The sequence below is a fragment of the Crotalus tigris genome, unplaced genomic scaffold, assembly GCF_016545835.1.
Source record: "Crotalus tigris isolate CLP2741 ecotype Arizona unplaced genomic scaffold, ASM1654583v1 scf7180000019042.1166422, whole genome shotgun sequence".
NCBI lineage: Eukaryota > Metazoa > Chordata > Lepidosauria > Squamata > Viperidae > Crotalus > Crotalus tigris.
In genome coordinates, this window is record NW_024097339.1 from 1090589 (window position 1) to 1101572 (window position 10984).

The following is a 10984-nucleotide window of genomic DNA, read 5'->3' on the forward strand; positions in this document are numbered from 1 at the left end:
TCTCAGGTCAACCAAGGGTATCTAGAATTGAATAGTCATACTCATGTTTAAGTAAATGGTCAGCTGTGCATCTGAATTCTGCTTGTTCTTCTGCTATACTACTATTGGCTTTTATCCAGTCAGAGAGTTTCTTGTATAAATGTTTGGTGTATATTGTGATTCTGTGCCAGCCTATGCTCGCAACAGCTGAGTCTGAGGAATCTGAGGAGGAGGTGGAGGTGGCATTTGAAGGGCCGTCAGGGGCAGAGGGAGGCTCTGATGAATTACAGGACTCACAGTTTGATGCAGAGCCTGGGCCCTCCAGTCGTGTTCCTGATGAAGCTCAGCTGTGTGAGGAGCATGAGTTAGACTCAGAAGACCCACACCTGATGAACTTGCTAATTGACACCTGCACACATAGTCAATTAGCAAGAGTAAATCAACAGCAGTCAATGCAGCAATTCCAGAGTAAAAGGAGAAGGCAATGAGAAGCAACGCCTTGGGACTGCTGTATAAGAAGAGGAGGTGTGGGTGGGGCTGGTTGCTGAAGGCAACCATTTGCAAAGTGTTTTTTGGAATCCTGGTTGGTTCGTCTTGCTTGTGAATTCTCTTCTGTTTACATCGTGTTTCCTGTGGACTATTTCCTTCCTTTGGACTTGAGTTTTGCTGTTTGTGTTTTGGACTATTTGACAGGTTTGTCACCCATATTAAAAGGGGTTTGTTTTGTTGTAAAGTCTCCAGCCTATTGTATCAGCAGGGGTTTGGTCCTTGTGCCTTTAACAAGGACAGCAATAGGCTGGGATAGAACATATATTTTGCTGACTATGTTCAGAAGCATGAGTGGGTGGTAATTTGTAGGATTTTTTTTTTGGCCTTTCTTATAGATTGCCTAGTCTGCCATTCCCAAGGCTTTTGGAATGTGAGCTGAATTGTTAATATAAATAAAGAGTGCTGTTGGTATTGCAGTCCACCAATCACTGTTGTTTTTGAATACTGTAGTAAGGACAAGGTCATCCCCATGAGCTTTATTACTTTTCAGCTAATCTATTAGCTGCCTCATTTCCCTTACAGTTATGGTTAGCCAGCTTGGAAGTTTATCTGTGTTTAAATCTAAAATCACAGAGGAGTTATTGTACCCCCATGCATATATTGATTGAAAGTGAGCTACCAAACAGCTGCAGGTACATGATATTCAGGATTTCTAAATGAATGATATGTAGTTTTGCAAAATGTGTAGGAGTCATTAGACTTGATGGCCATAATCTGCCAATATATTAGTGCCCTTATATAAATCCATGGAGAATACCTTGAGCAAAGATTGAGTTTATTATAAACATTACAGCTATTGACATTTATTGCTAGCTTCTGAGATTTGTAATTCCACCACATAGTTTAAAAACCAGGCAAACCAATGGCTATTGCAAATAACCATCAATATTTAAGGACAGTTGGGAAAATAAAGTCAATTAGACTTTTGCCCATGATGGGAATTCAAGTGGCTCTTTCTTCAGATGGAGGAAGATTTAAATCAGTGGTTAGAAACACACTATGATCTTTTCATCTCCAATTCATTTCAATAATGTCTGTGCAGGGTTGCTATTCAATTGTGCGCCTTCTCTGCAAATTGGAAACAGATGTTCTGAAGTAACTCTTGGTTTTTCTTTATTACTTTACTTTTTGTTTATATTCTGACATTCTGGAGTGGGGGAGGGGCTGATTTCCCCCTGCGATTTATTTAATTACCTGTTTCAAAGCAATCCATATATGCCTTCCTGTGATGCTTCAGACTTTTGGAACAAGCAAATGAAGAAAAACATAAATAGTGGGGAATATGTATAGCTCGGGTATAGGATGAGGATGAAGGTTCATTCTCTGAGCTTGTGGGTTTCCAAAATTCCATTACCAGGCTAGATAACATCTTCAGCAGAGTTTAGGGGATGTCAGTGTCAGTGTTCTTCTATTTATAAGGCTTCAGGTTGTCAGTAAGTCTTGTGATGGTGAGGTCCCATCAGGTCAGGGTCCCATCAGGTCAAGGTCTTGTGATGGGTCTTGTGATGGGTCAGGTGTGGATGTGTCAAGTGAGGGTCTTGTGGTGGGTCTTGTGATGGGTCAGGAGTGGACTTCTTATGTTCCAAATATTTCAGTTCTAAAATATGGCATCTAAAAATATATGTGTGTTTTAAAATCCTTCAGGTTTCCCAGAAATTAAAGCCTCAACAGCTTTATTTTTAATTTATAGCTGTGAATTGCAAAGCAATTTGACTCTTAAATTTTTATTTGTTTATTTTTATGCACAATGTGCCAGAAAAAAAGAGGTAACTATTTTGTATCTCTGTTTCCATCTGTTTTTTTTCCTTATTCCCTTCTGCATAACATCTGAATTATTCTTCAACTAATTTATTACCCACTAAGAATCAATCTGTTAGACAGGATCAACATGGACCAAAAGACTGCAATGTTAGAACTGGGCATGGCCAGTCTTATTATGAAACACACTCAGGTTATAGTACAAGCTACAGTTTTTAAGCTTTATCAGCCTGTGGTTGTAACATCTTAGATCACCAACTGTCATGTCCAAATGACACATCACTACATTGGTTTTAAGAAGAATGATATGATGTACCAAATCATGGGGAGACAAAGTTTCCAGTGCTTAGACCAGCAACCTGAAGATGGGTGGATTTCAATTCCCAGAGCTTGCTGGGGAATTCTGGCAGCTGAAGTCCACCTATCTTCATGCTGACCAGGTGAGAAACTCTGCTCAAGACTCTGGAGAATTAAAACACACACACTACTAGCAGGTTTCTTCATCACTGAAGGTAAATTTGTTCTGTTCATCCTACATTCCTCCCAATAAATAACAGCTTAGTAACACTTTCTAACTTTCCTTTCCTGAAGTTTCTATTTCTAAAAAAAAAAAAAGTAAAGATAACTTCAGCTCAGCTCTAGAACACTTCCATGATCATCTTATCTCTCTACTAGGCATATTGTGATGGGTATTGTCTATCTTCTCTTGCCATTTCTCAGAGACTTGTCAGTTTAAAATCTCAATTCCAGTTAAGTCATTTTATAACTGTATTTAGGAAACTGGTGACACAGGAAGAGATTAGGTTATTTATAAATGATTAAATGATACACTTGGGCTTTGGAAACATGCTAGTCAAATCATGAAAGCCACCTTAACTTGTCTCCTCTTTTGTAGAGTAGCTGTTCTGTAATAATGTTAATCACCTATAGTGCAGAGATCTGGTGGTAGTAGGGGAAGCCCATCACTAGAGCATGATTGATTAGAAATAAAGTTTTATGGCAGTCTATCTTTGTCTCCCTCTTTGAACTGTAAGGAATAATACAAATAAATTTTACAAGCATCACTGATGACTTTTTCCTGTGGGGGAACAACCCCCAAAATACCCTTGCAAATAATAGATTTCCCCCTCTCAGTGAAAGTGTCTGTAAAGAGGTGCATGCAACAGATAAATCAAAGAGGGATGTTTATTGTATGCAATAGACAAATCAAGGAAATGTTTTCCTGACACAGAGAATAATGGAAAAAGATGCTTCACCACCAATCCATTGCTTACAATTTACATTAGGAAGACTAATTACAAGATTAATGGCAGGTGTGGGTCCCCTGGTTTGAACCAAGATCACAAAGAAGGAATGTCTATGGAGATTCTCAGTCATCCAGGTTATGGTTATCCCAAAGGTGCTTTTGCAAAAGGCAACTGGACTTCCTTTGTTTTTCCTTGAAGACATTTCACTTCTCATCCAATAAGTTTCTTCTGAACTGAAGAAGCTTTTTGGATGAGAAGTGAAACATGAAGATTCAGAGCTGTTTAACTCCTCAACCAAGGTTCTTTTCTAGTTAAGTTTTCTGCAGGTACTTTTGAAAACAAGCATTTTCCAATTATGTTGACATGGTCATATCTTATCAATGAAATTCACCATCATGAAGGTGTGTTTCATGCAACCAGTCTTTCCGAGAAGCTAACAACTATGTTTGGAATCTGTTGTATTTTTCCCCAAGAAGTGTTTAATGGTAGCCATATTTGTACCACAATTCATTAGACAAAGCACATTGCAGAATATTATCCTTGAAAAGGACAGTTCCATACCCAAACTAGCATAAAACAAAAGCAAGGAGAAGGGAAGGAAGAGGGAAAAATAGTGAGGAATAAAATGTCAGATAACAAAATTACAAATATGTGATTTATTCGATGGGACTCTTAATGTTGGAAAGAAAAATAATATTATAGTGCTGAAAAACCGCAGTTGCTTGAATAACAGCAAGCAAATAAAGAACCTCCTTCTTGTAGCCAGGCACATGTTTCCATGAACACTTTTAAAAAGAAACACTGCAGCAAGGAACTGTGTCAACACACAATAGAGTGTGTTCACTCCTTCGGCAGTTGCATTTCACCACCATCTGGTGCTTAGCCATGTGTGTGATTTATTCAAATGAGACACTGATACAGCCACAAGTTATACAACAAGCCACTGACAAGTCTTCTGCCACAACTTATTATATGCTCAAAGCTCAGAGTGAAGTGCAGAATATTTGCAGATCAAGTCATGCTGCATCTTCCATGCTTGGACAAACTGCCATAGGCACATTTCACTGTAGCTAATAACCACTCTTTGGGTGTTCCTGTGACCCTCCATCCTGTTGGAAAAAAGTTGATAGGACATGGCATAACTTGATTGAGTTAAATGGCCACATATCCCATGTCATTAGCTATACCTGCCATAATGAAGCTTTGATACTTGCCTAGAAGCACATATTGGAAGGCTGCCCAAATGTTCAGGAATTTATTGATATGGATACCATGGAATGTACCAGATCAGAGGAGAACATGTTTGTTTTTTGTTTACTTTTGACATTCAAATTATATTTTCTCTCAAAATATGTATGTTAATATTGCATTTGAGCTGAAAACTCTGCAATAATCTTTTGCAAATTCTAGTGGATAACTACCTGACCAGTTCATATGAAATACACCCTTATCATATTTCTCAGCAATTTCTGTTTCTGACTTAGCTTTCTTATCTTGCTTAAATATGATTTTCATCTGCAGGGAAAATTTACAGAGAGAAACAGTCACAGACTCAGTTCAAATTTTATACCTGTTGAGTTCTGAATTGGTTCATTTTCTTTTCTTGTTTGAAAAATAGATTGTCTGACTTAGGAATGATGAACACCCAAATCAAAAGGTTGTTGAAATTGGCTTTAGTTATCATGCTAATATGGAAAAGAGTTCTTCATGTTCAGAGATATTCTCAACCTTTATAACCACAACAGCTTCATCAAAAAAAAAAAAAAAAAAAAAAAGCCAATGCAATCCTAGGCTGCATTAACAGAGGGATAGAATCAAGACCACAGGAAATTCTAGTACTTCTTTACAAAGCTTTAGTAAGACCACACTTGGAATACTGCATCCAATTCTGGTCAGCACAATATAAAAAAGATGTTAAAACTTTAGAAAGAGTGCAGAAAAGAGCAACAAGGATGATTAGGGGGTGGAGGCTAAAACTTATGAAGAAGGGTTGCAGGAATTGGGTATGTCTAGTCTGATGAAAAAAGGACTACGGGAGACATGATAGCACTGTTCCAATATTTAAGAGGCTGCCATAGAGAAGAGGGTGTCAACCTTTTTTCCAAAGTACTAGAAGGAAAGACAAGAAATAATGGACAGAAAATTATCAAGGAGAGAAGCAACCTAGAACTATGGAGAAATTTCCTGATCGTGAAAGCAACAAACCAATGAAATAGCTTGCCTCCAGAAGTGGGTACTCCATCACTGGAGGTTTTTTCTAAAGAGACTGTACAGTCATTTATCTGAAATGGTACAGGGTCTCCTGCTCAAGCAGGGAGTTTGGGCTAGAAGACCTCCAAAATCCCTACCAACTCTATTGTTTTATGTTCTGGGTTCTACTTCCTGCAATACAGTAGTTATTAATAAGCTGGAGAAAGACAGTTTGTACAGAGTTAAAAGCAAAAGTTTAGACTGATATATTTCCTTTGTTTCAAATTAGCCCAATGTATTCTTCTGGCACATAGTATGTGATGAATTATGTGGTATGAGGATATTTGTGCCAATGAGTGAAGGAAGGTCATAACATATTTAGGAAAAAGCAAGTGCAAAAATAAATAATGAGAAAGTGATAGAAGAAAATGTAACACGACGTGCATTTCTGTCCTTCCTGAAGGGAAATAAGTAAATAAATACATGTATTGTACTTCTAATTCAATATTGATGCAAAAGTTCAATACAACACATTGTTTTCCTCTGCAAACAATGGCCATTTTCATCTCACGCTTTCTGACATGACATATCTGAAAAGACAAGGGTCTTTCTGGAACAGCATTCCATCTTTGATGTGGGTTTGTTATCCTTCATTCAGGTGCCTGGCCCAGCAGAAGACACATTCAGGAGAAGACAATTTTTGATCTGAAAAAACTCTACTCTTTGGGGAAGAAGTTTGATGGAACAAGTTGTCTCCAGCTGGTATTTTTAATATACAGTATCTATTAGTCTGACAATTTAAATCAGAGGTATCCAACCTTGGCAACTTTAAGACTTGTGAAATTTAACTCTCAGAATTCTAAGAGTTGAAATCCACAGGTCACAATGTTGCCAAGGTTGGTCAATTCTGATTTAAAGGAACTTTCTTCATATTTTTGCATTGGTTTCTGATCTTCACAGTCACCAAGGTAGCACACAAGGTTTTTGTTGATGGTCCAATTAAACACTATTTTTTTTATTTTCTTGCCACTGTCTAAAGATGAGTGAAGGACCAGCAGAGAAACTCATTAGTGAAGCTGAATCAGCAGACACATAGTAGATTCTTGAGTTAAAAATAATGTCCTCAAAGTTTTGATTATATATTTTATAGCAGTTGGCATTAATTAAAATACATAGGGAATGCAACAGTCAAGAAGGTAATATCAATAGAAAAATAAAATGCAAGAAAACACACAAACAGAAAAATGAATCTAGAAGACTCTCTGAGATACTATATACTTCAAATGTACTGTCTTCTATGATTTTTCACCTGTATACTGGCAATGTACAACTCACTGATAATCATACCTTAATGAAATATCTGCAAGTAAAGAACCAAACTCAGAGAGCACTAAGGACTCCACAATGTATGCAACTCAGTCTGTATATATATTCCTAACTTTTATTCAGTTCTTAGTCTTCACATCTTTCTCTAATTCTTTTTAAGTCACACACACAGAGAGACTTTTCTCTAGCACTTTCTTGTAATATGCATAAATCCACCCTTTACAAAAGTTGTTATACAACACTTCTAAATATATACTTTTTCAAATGTATTTTAGAACTGCAAAGTATTTTGGAAACAGTCTTAGTTGGTCTCCATGAATTACATACCTGCCATTTTGTTACAAATTCTGTTTAATGTATCATACTGATGTGTGTGTGTGTGTGTGTGTGTGTGTGTGTGTGTGTGTGTGAAAAATCTCCATGCTGGATACTCCCCACATGGATATTTAACTCTGTATTTATTTTACTGCAGACTTGTGATGGATTCTTGTCACCAGCTACACAATGGTGATGTCTTACATGGGTGTGATGAATCTGCTATGAGTGTGATTGCTCTTCCATGATGCAATAAGCAATAACATTTTATATATCACAGATTGGGATACAAGTCTGTCAAATCATGCCAAGGTTTTGAGTCATTGAAAATAAAATCAAAATAATCACACAGTTGAAATAATACACGTAAAAGCTAAAAGGGAAAACAACACATCAGATAGTAAACTTAGAAGTGCTCAAGATCTGGTTTGGTTGATGACACATAACCAATTAAAATATAGGTAAAAGAGTTAGACAGTTATATCATTTCCCATCAGATTTCTCACTTCATAATGTGTCAAGTTGTTTTTTGCTATTCCCAGAGCAGTGTGTGCATTATACTGGGGAAAAAATCTCATTAATTATTTGTGCTGTGTTTTTTTACAAGGTCTATTTCATAATAAAATGTTTTAATATATGATGTATATGTTCAGATTCGCTTTGTTGATCCTTCATCTGCAGGAAGGGTCAAGGAGAACCAACAGTGAAAACAACATTAATTCACTATTACAGTGTAAGCTTCATCGTTTTTATACATAGGTCATGATATCACATGCATATGCAAAAGGTGTAGAGCTTGAGCTGTAATGATGTGACACTACTTTTGTCATTCTGCGAAAAAGTTGGATCTTGCAGACACCTCTAGGTATGAATATCAATTATGGGTTCTTTTATATCTAAGAGTCATAGAATTATAAGTCACTCAGAGTCATTTGGTTTAGTTGGGTGGCTATAGAAACTGAATGAATGAAAAATAAAAATAAATAAATAAAAAAAAACAAGCAAATAAATAATTGGGAAGTCAAATATTGGCTCTCACTGTGGCCACTTCCTATCTCTCTCTCACCCTCTCCCACCCATTAGCATATTTCTCTTAGCCAACCTCCTTCAAACACTGGTCTTAGGATGAAATAAGTAGGAATGGAGTTTCTGAAAGGGAGAGAAAGGACTATTTTAGGGACCAAGTTCAACCCCTTCATTTGTGTAGGCCTCCTTGATTTTTTTATAAATTGTATCCAAAGCTCTTGGTGTTGAACATAAATTACAAGGAATGAACAGTGATTGATTGCAAATCATCAGAATTTTAGTTTACCAAAACTGATATACAAAAGAATAGAATACGTAGCATATTCATAAGTAGCTCAATCAATATATGTTCTTGAGAAAAAAATTCTACCATAGTATTTCCTGTCTCCAGGAAAGACTTTACATCTAGAGCACTTGACACTACATATTAGAAAACAGCATCAAAGGAAGAGAAAATGTAAATAAAGGACAATCATCAATTAAAATCAATTAGCTTCATCTAATAAACATCTAATTTATCCATCATCATTCAGACACAATGTGTAATATAAAAAAACTTAACTGAAAGACATGATTTGGCACAATCAACTGCCCTCTCAACACTCAACCATCGAATGAGTTAGGGTGTTATTGCTTCTTTAATGTGGTTTTGACACTTGATGAAACTGCAGCTCACAAGGGCTTACATCTTTTATTAATATTTGTTAGTCAGAAAATATTTGTCTACTATAGACTAACACTGCTCTCTTTTTGCATTGTGAAAATTACATGGTTAATACAAACAGGAGTGGGGGAAGAATAGATTTCTCTCCCTTTTCTATTTTGGTTACAGAAACTGGTGAAAAAAGAAAGGATGAGAAGTCAATAGACAATGTGAAAATGTGTGCCATGTCCATTACTGAAGCACCATCATCTACTTAGTAAAGAGACATGTATCATAAATAATGACAACAACAAACAGGAAGTATGGTTTGGTTAGATTAAGATAGAAGCGAGAGAATCATTCCAGATGAGGTACAATTATGTAGGTCATTAAATTGCTTTCTTTACTGCTTCCCATGACACAAGCATCTTAAGGCAGCATATGCACATTTTTGATAAAACATCATGAGATAATAAAATAAAAACATTTAAAATGACAATAAGGATGATGATAATAAAAGATTTATTAATGAAAGCATCCATATGTAACATTGGCACAAAAAAGGATGCCTTCTTGAAGGTAATTAGAGTCATCTTAAGAGTTTATTTAAGCCAATCCTATTCATCATTATGAATAATAGAACCTAGGATTTGCTGAATAAAAGGGTGAATGTGGAATAGAGAGGAACTATGTGATGTAGTTAATTTTAGAGAAAGAGTAGGGATAATAAGATGATACGGTAAACAAGAACAGTGGTCACTTCTTCAATTATCTTTTTATTTCCTTTTTTCTTTTTTTGTACTGTTTCTTGCAGCTGCCAAAAAGGCCAACACAGTGCTGGGCTGCATTAACAGAGGGATAAAATCAAGATCACATGAAGTGTTAATACCATTTTATAATTCCTTGATAAGGTCACACTTGGAATACTGCATCCAGTTTTGGTCACCATGATATAAAAAAGATGTTGAGACTCTAGAAAAAGAGCAGAGAAAAGCAAGAAAGATGATTCGGGAGTGGAAAATAAAACATATGATGAATGGTTGCAAAAATTGTGTATGTCTGGTTTAATGAAAAGGAGGACTAGGGGTGACCTGTTAGCAGCGTTCCAATATTTGTAAAGTCATGCATCAGATTAAAAGTGTAGTTGAGATCCAAATTAGATGTTTTCAAAAAACAAGACTGATTCAACTCTGAAACAAATCAAATATAAGAATCATTAGTTTTAAGTTTCCTAACTCATATTTACTAACATAACAAATCCACTGATGGGTTTATTTATTTTTTCTTATTTAAGTGAATTAAACATGTTTACTGACTTGTATACTGGACAGGTCCATAGTTTACTGGAACTTCCTTAGCCTTAATTAATCAGCTAAGATTAACATTTATCGGCAGCAAAGGGACATGGACTTTGAAAAGACTTCTAAGCATGGATTTAAATCTTTTCCTGCTGTGTATGCATGACTAGCTATTGTAGGGCAGGCCACACTGGATTAATAAACTGTTCTAATGCTGTCTATTATTACTGGTGTTATTTTATTTGTCATTTTATTTTATTAAATGTATTATGACAGTCTCTCCGAGCAGTTAGTAAGAATTTCATGCTGATAAGAATATCTATAATGGGGTAGACAACTTTTAAATTGTTGAAGGTCACAACTGAACTTCTGATTTGCTGGAGAGCCACAGGAGTCAGTCCCATTAAGTGCAAATGTCATAACTGAAACTAACGTTTTGGATGAAAAAGACAATAAACTATACTATCCATCTGGCCATTTTGTCATGAATTTTGGAGGCAAGAATTTCAGCAGCACAGTCTTGAAGTAAAGTAGCCCATTAGGAATTGTGTGGCCATACGTGGTGACATATGGTCCACAGCCCATAGGTTGCCATGCTGCTCAAATGTTCAACTAGGAGTACTGCAATGAAATAGTGTTCATATTTATTTGAA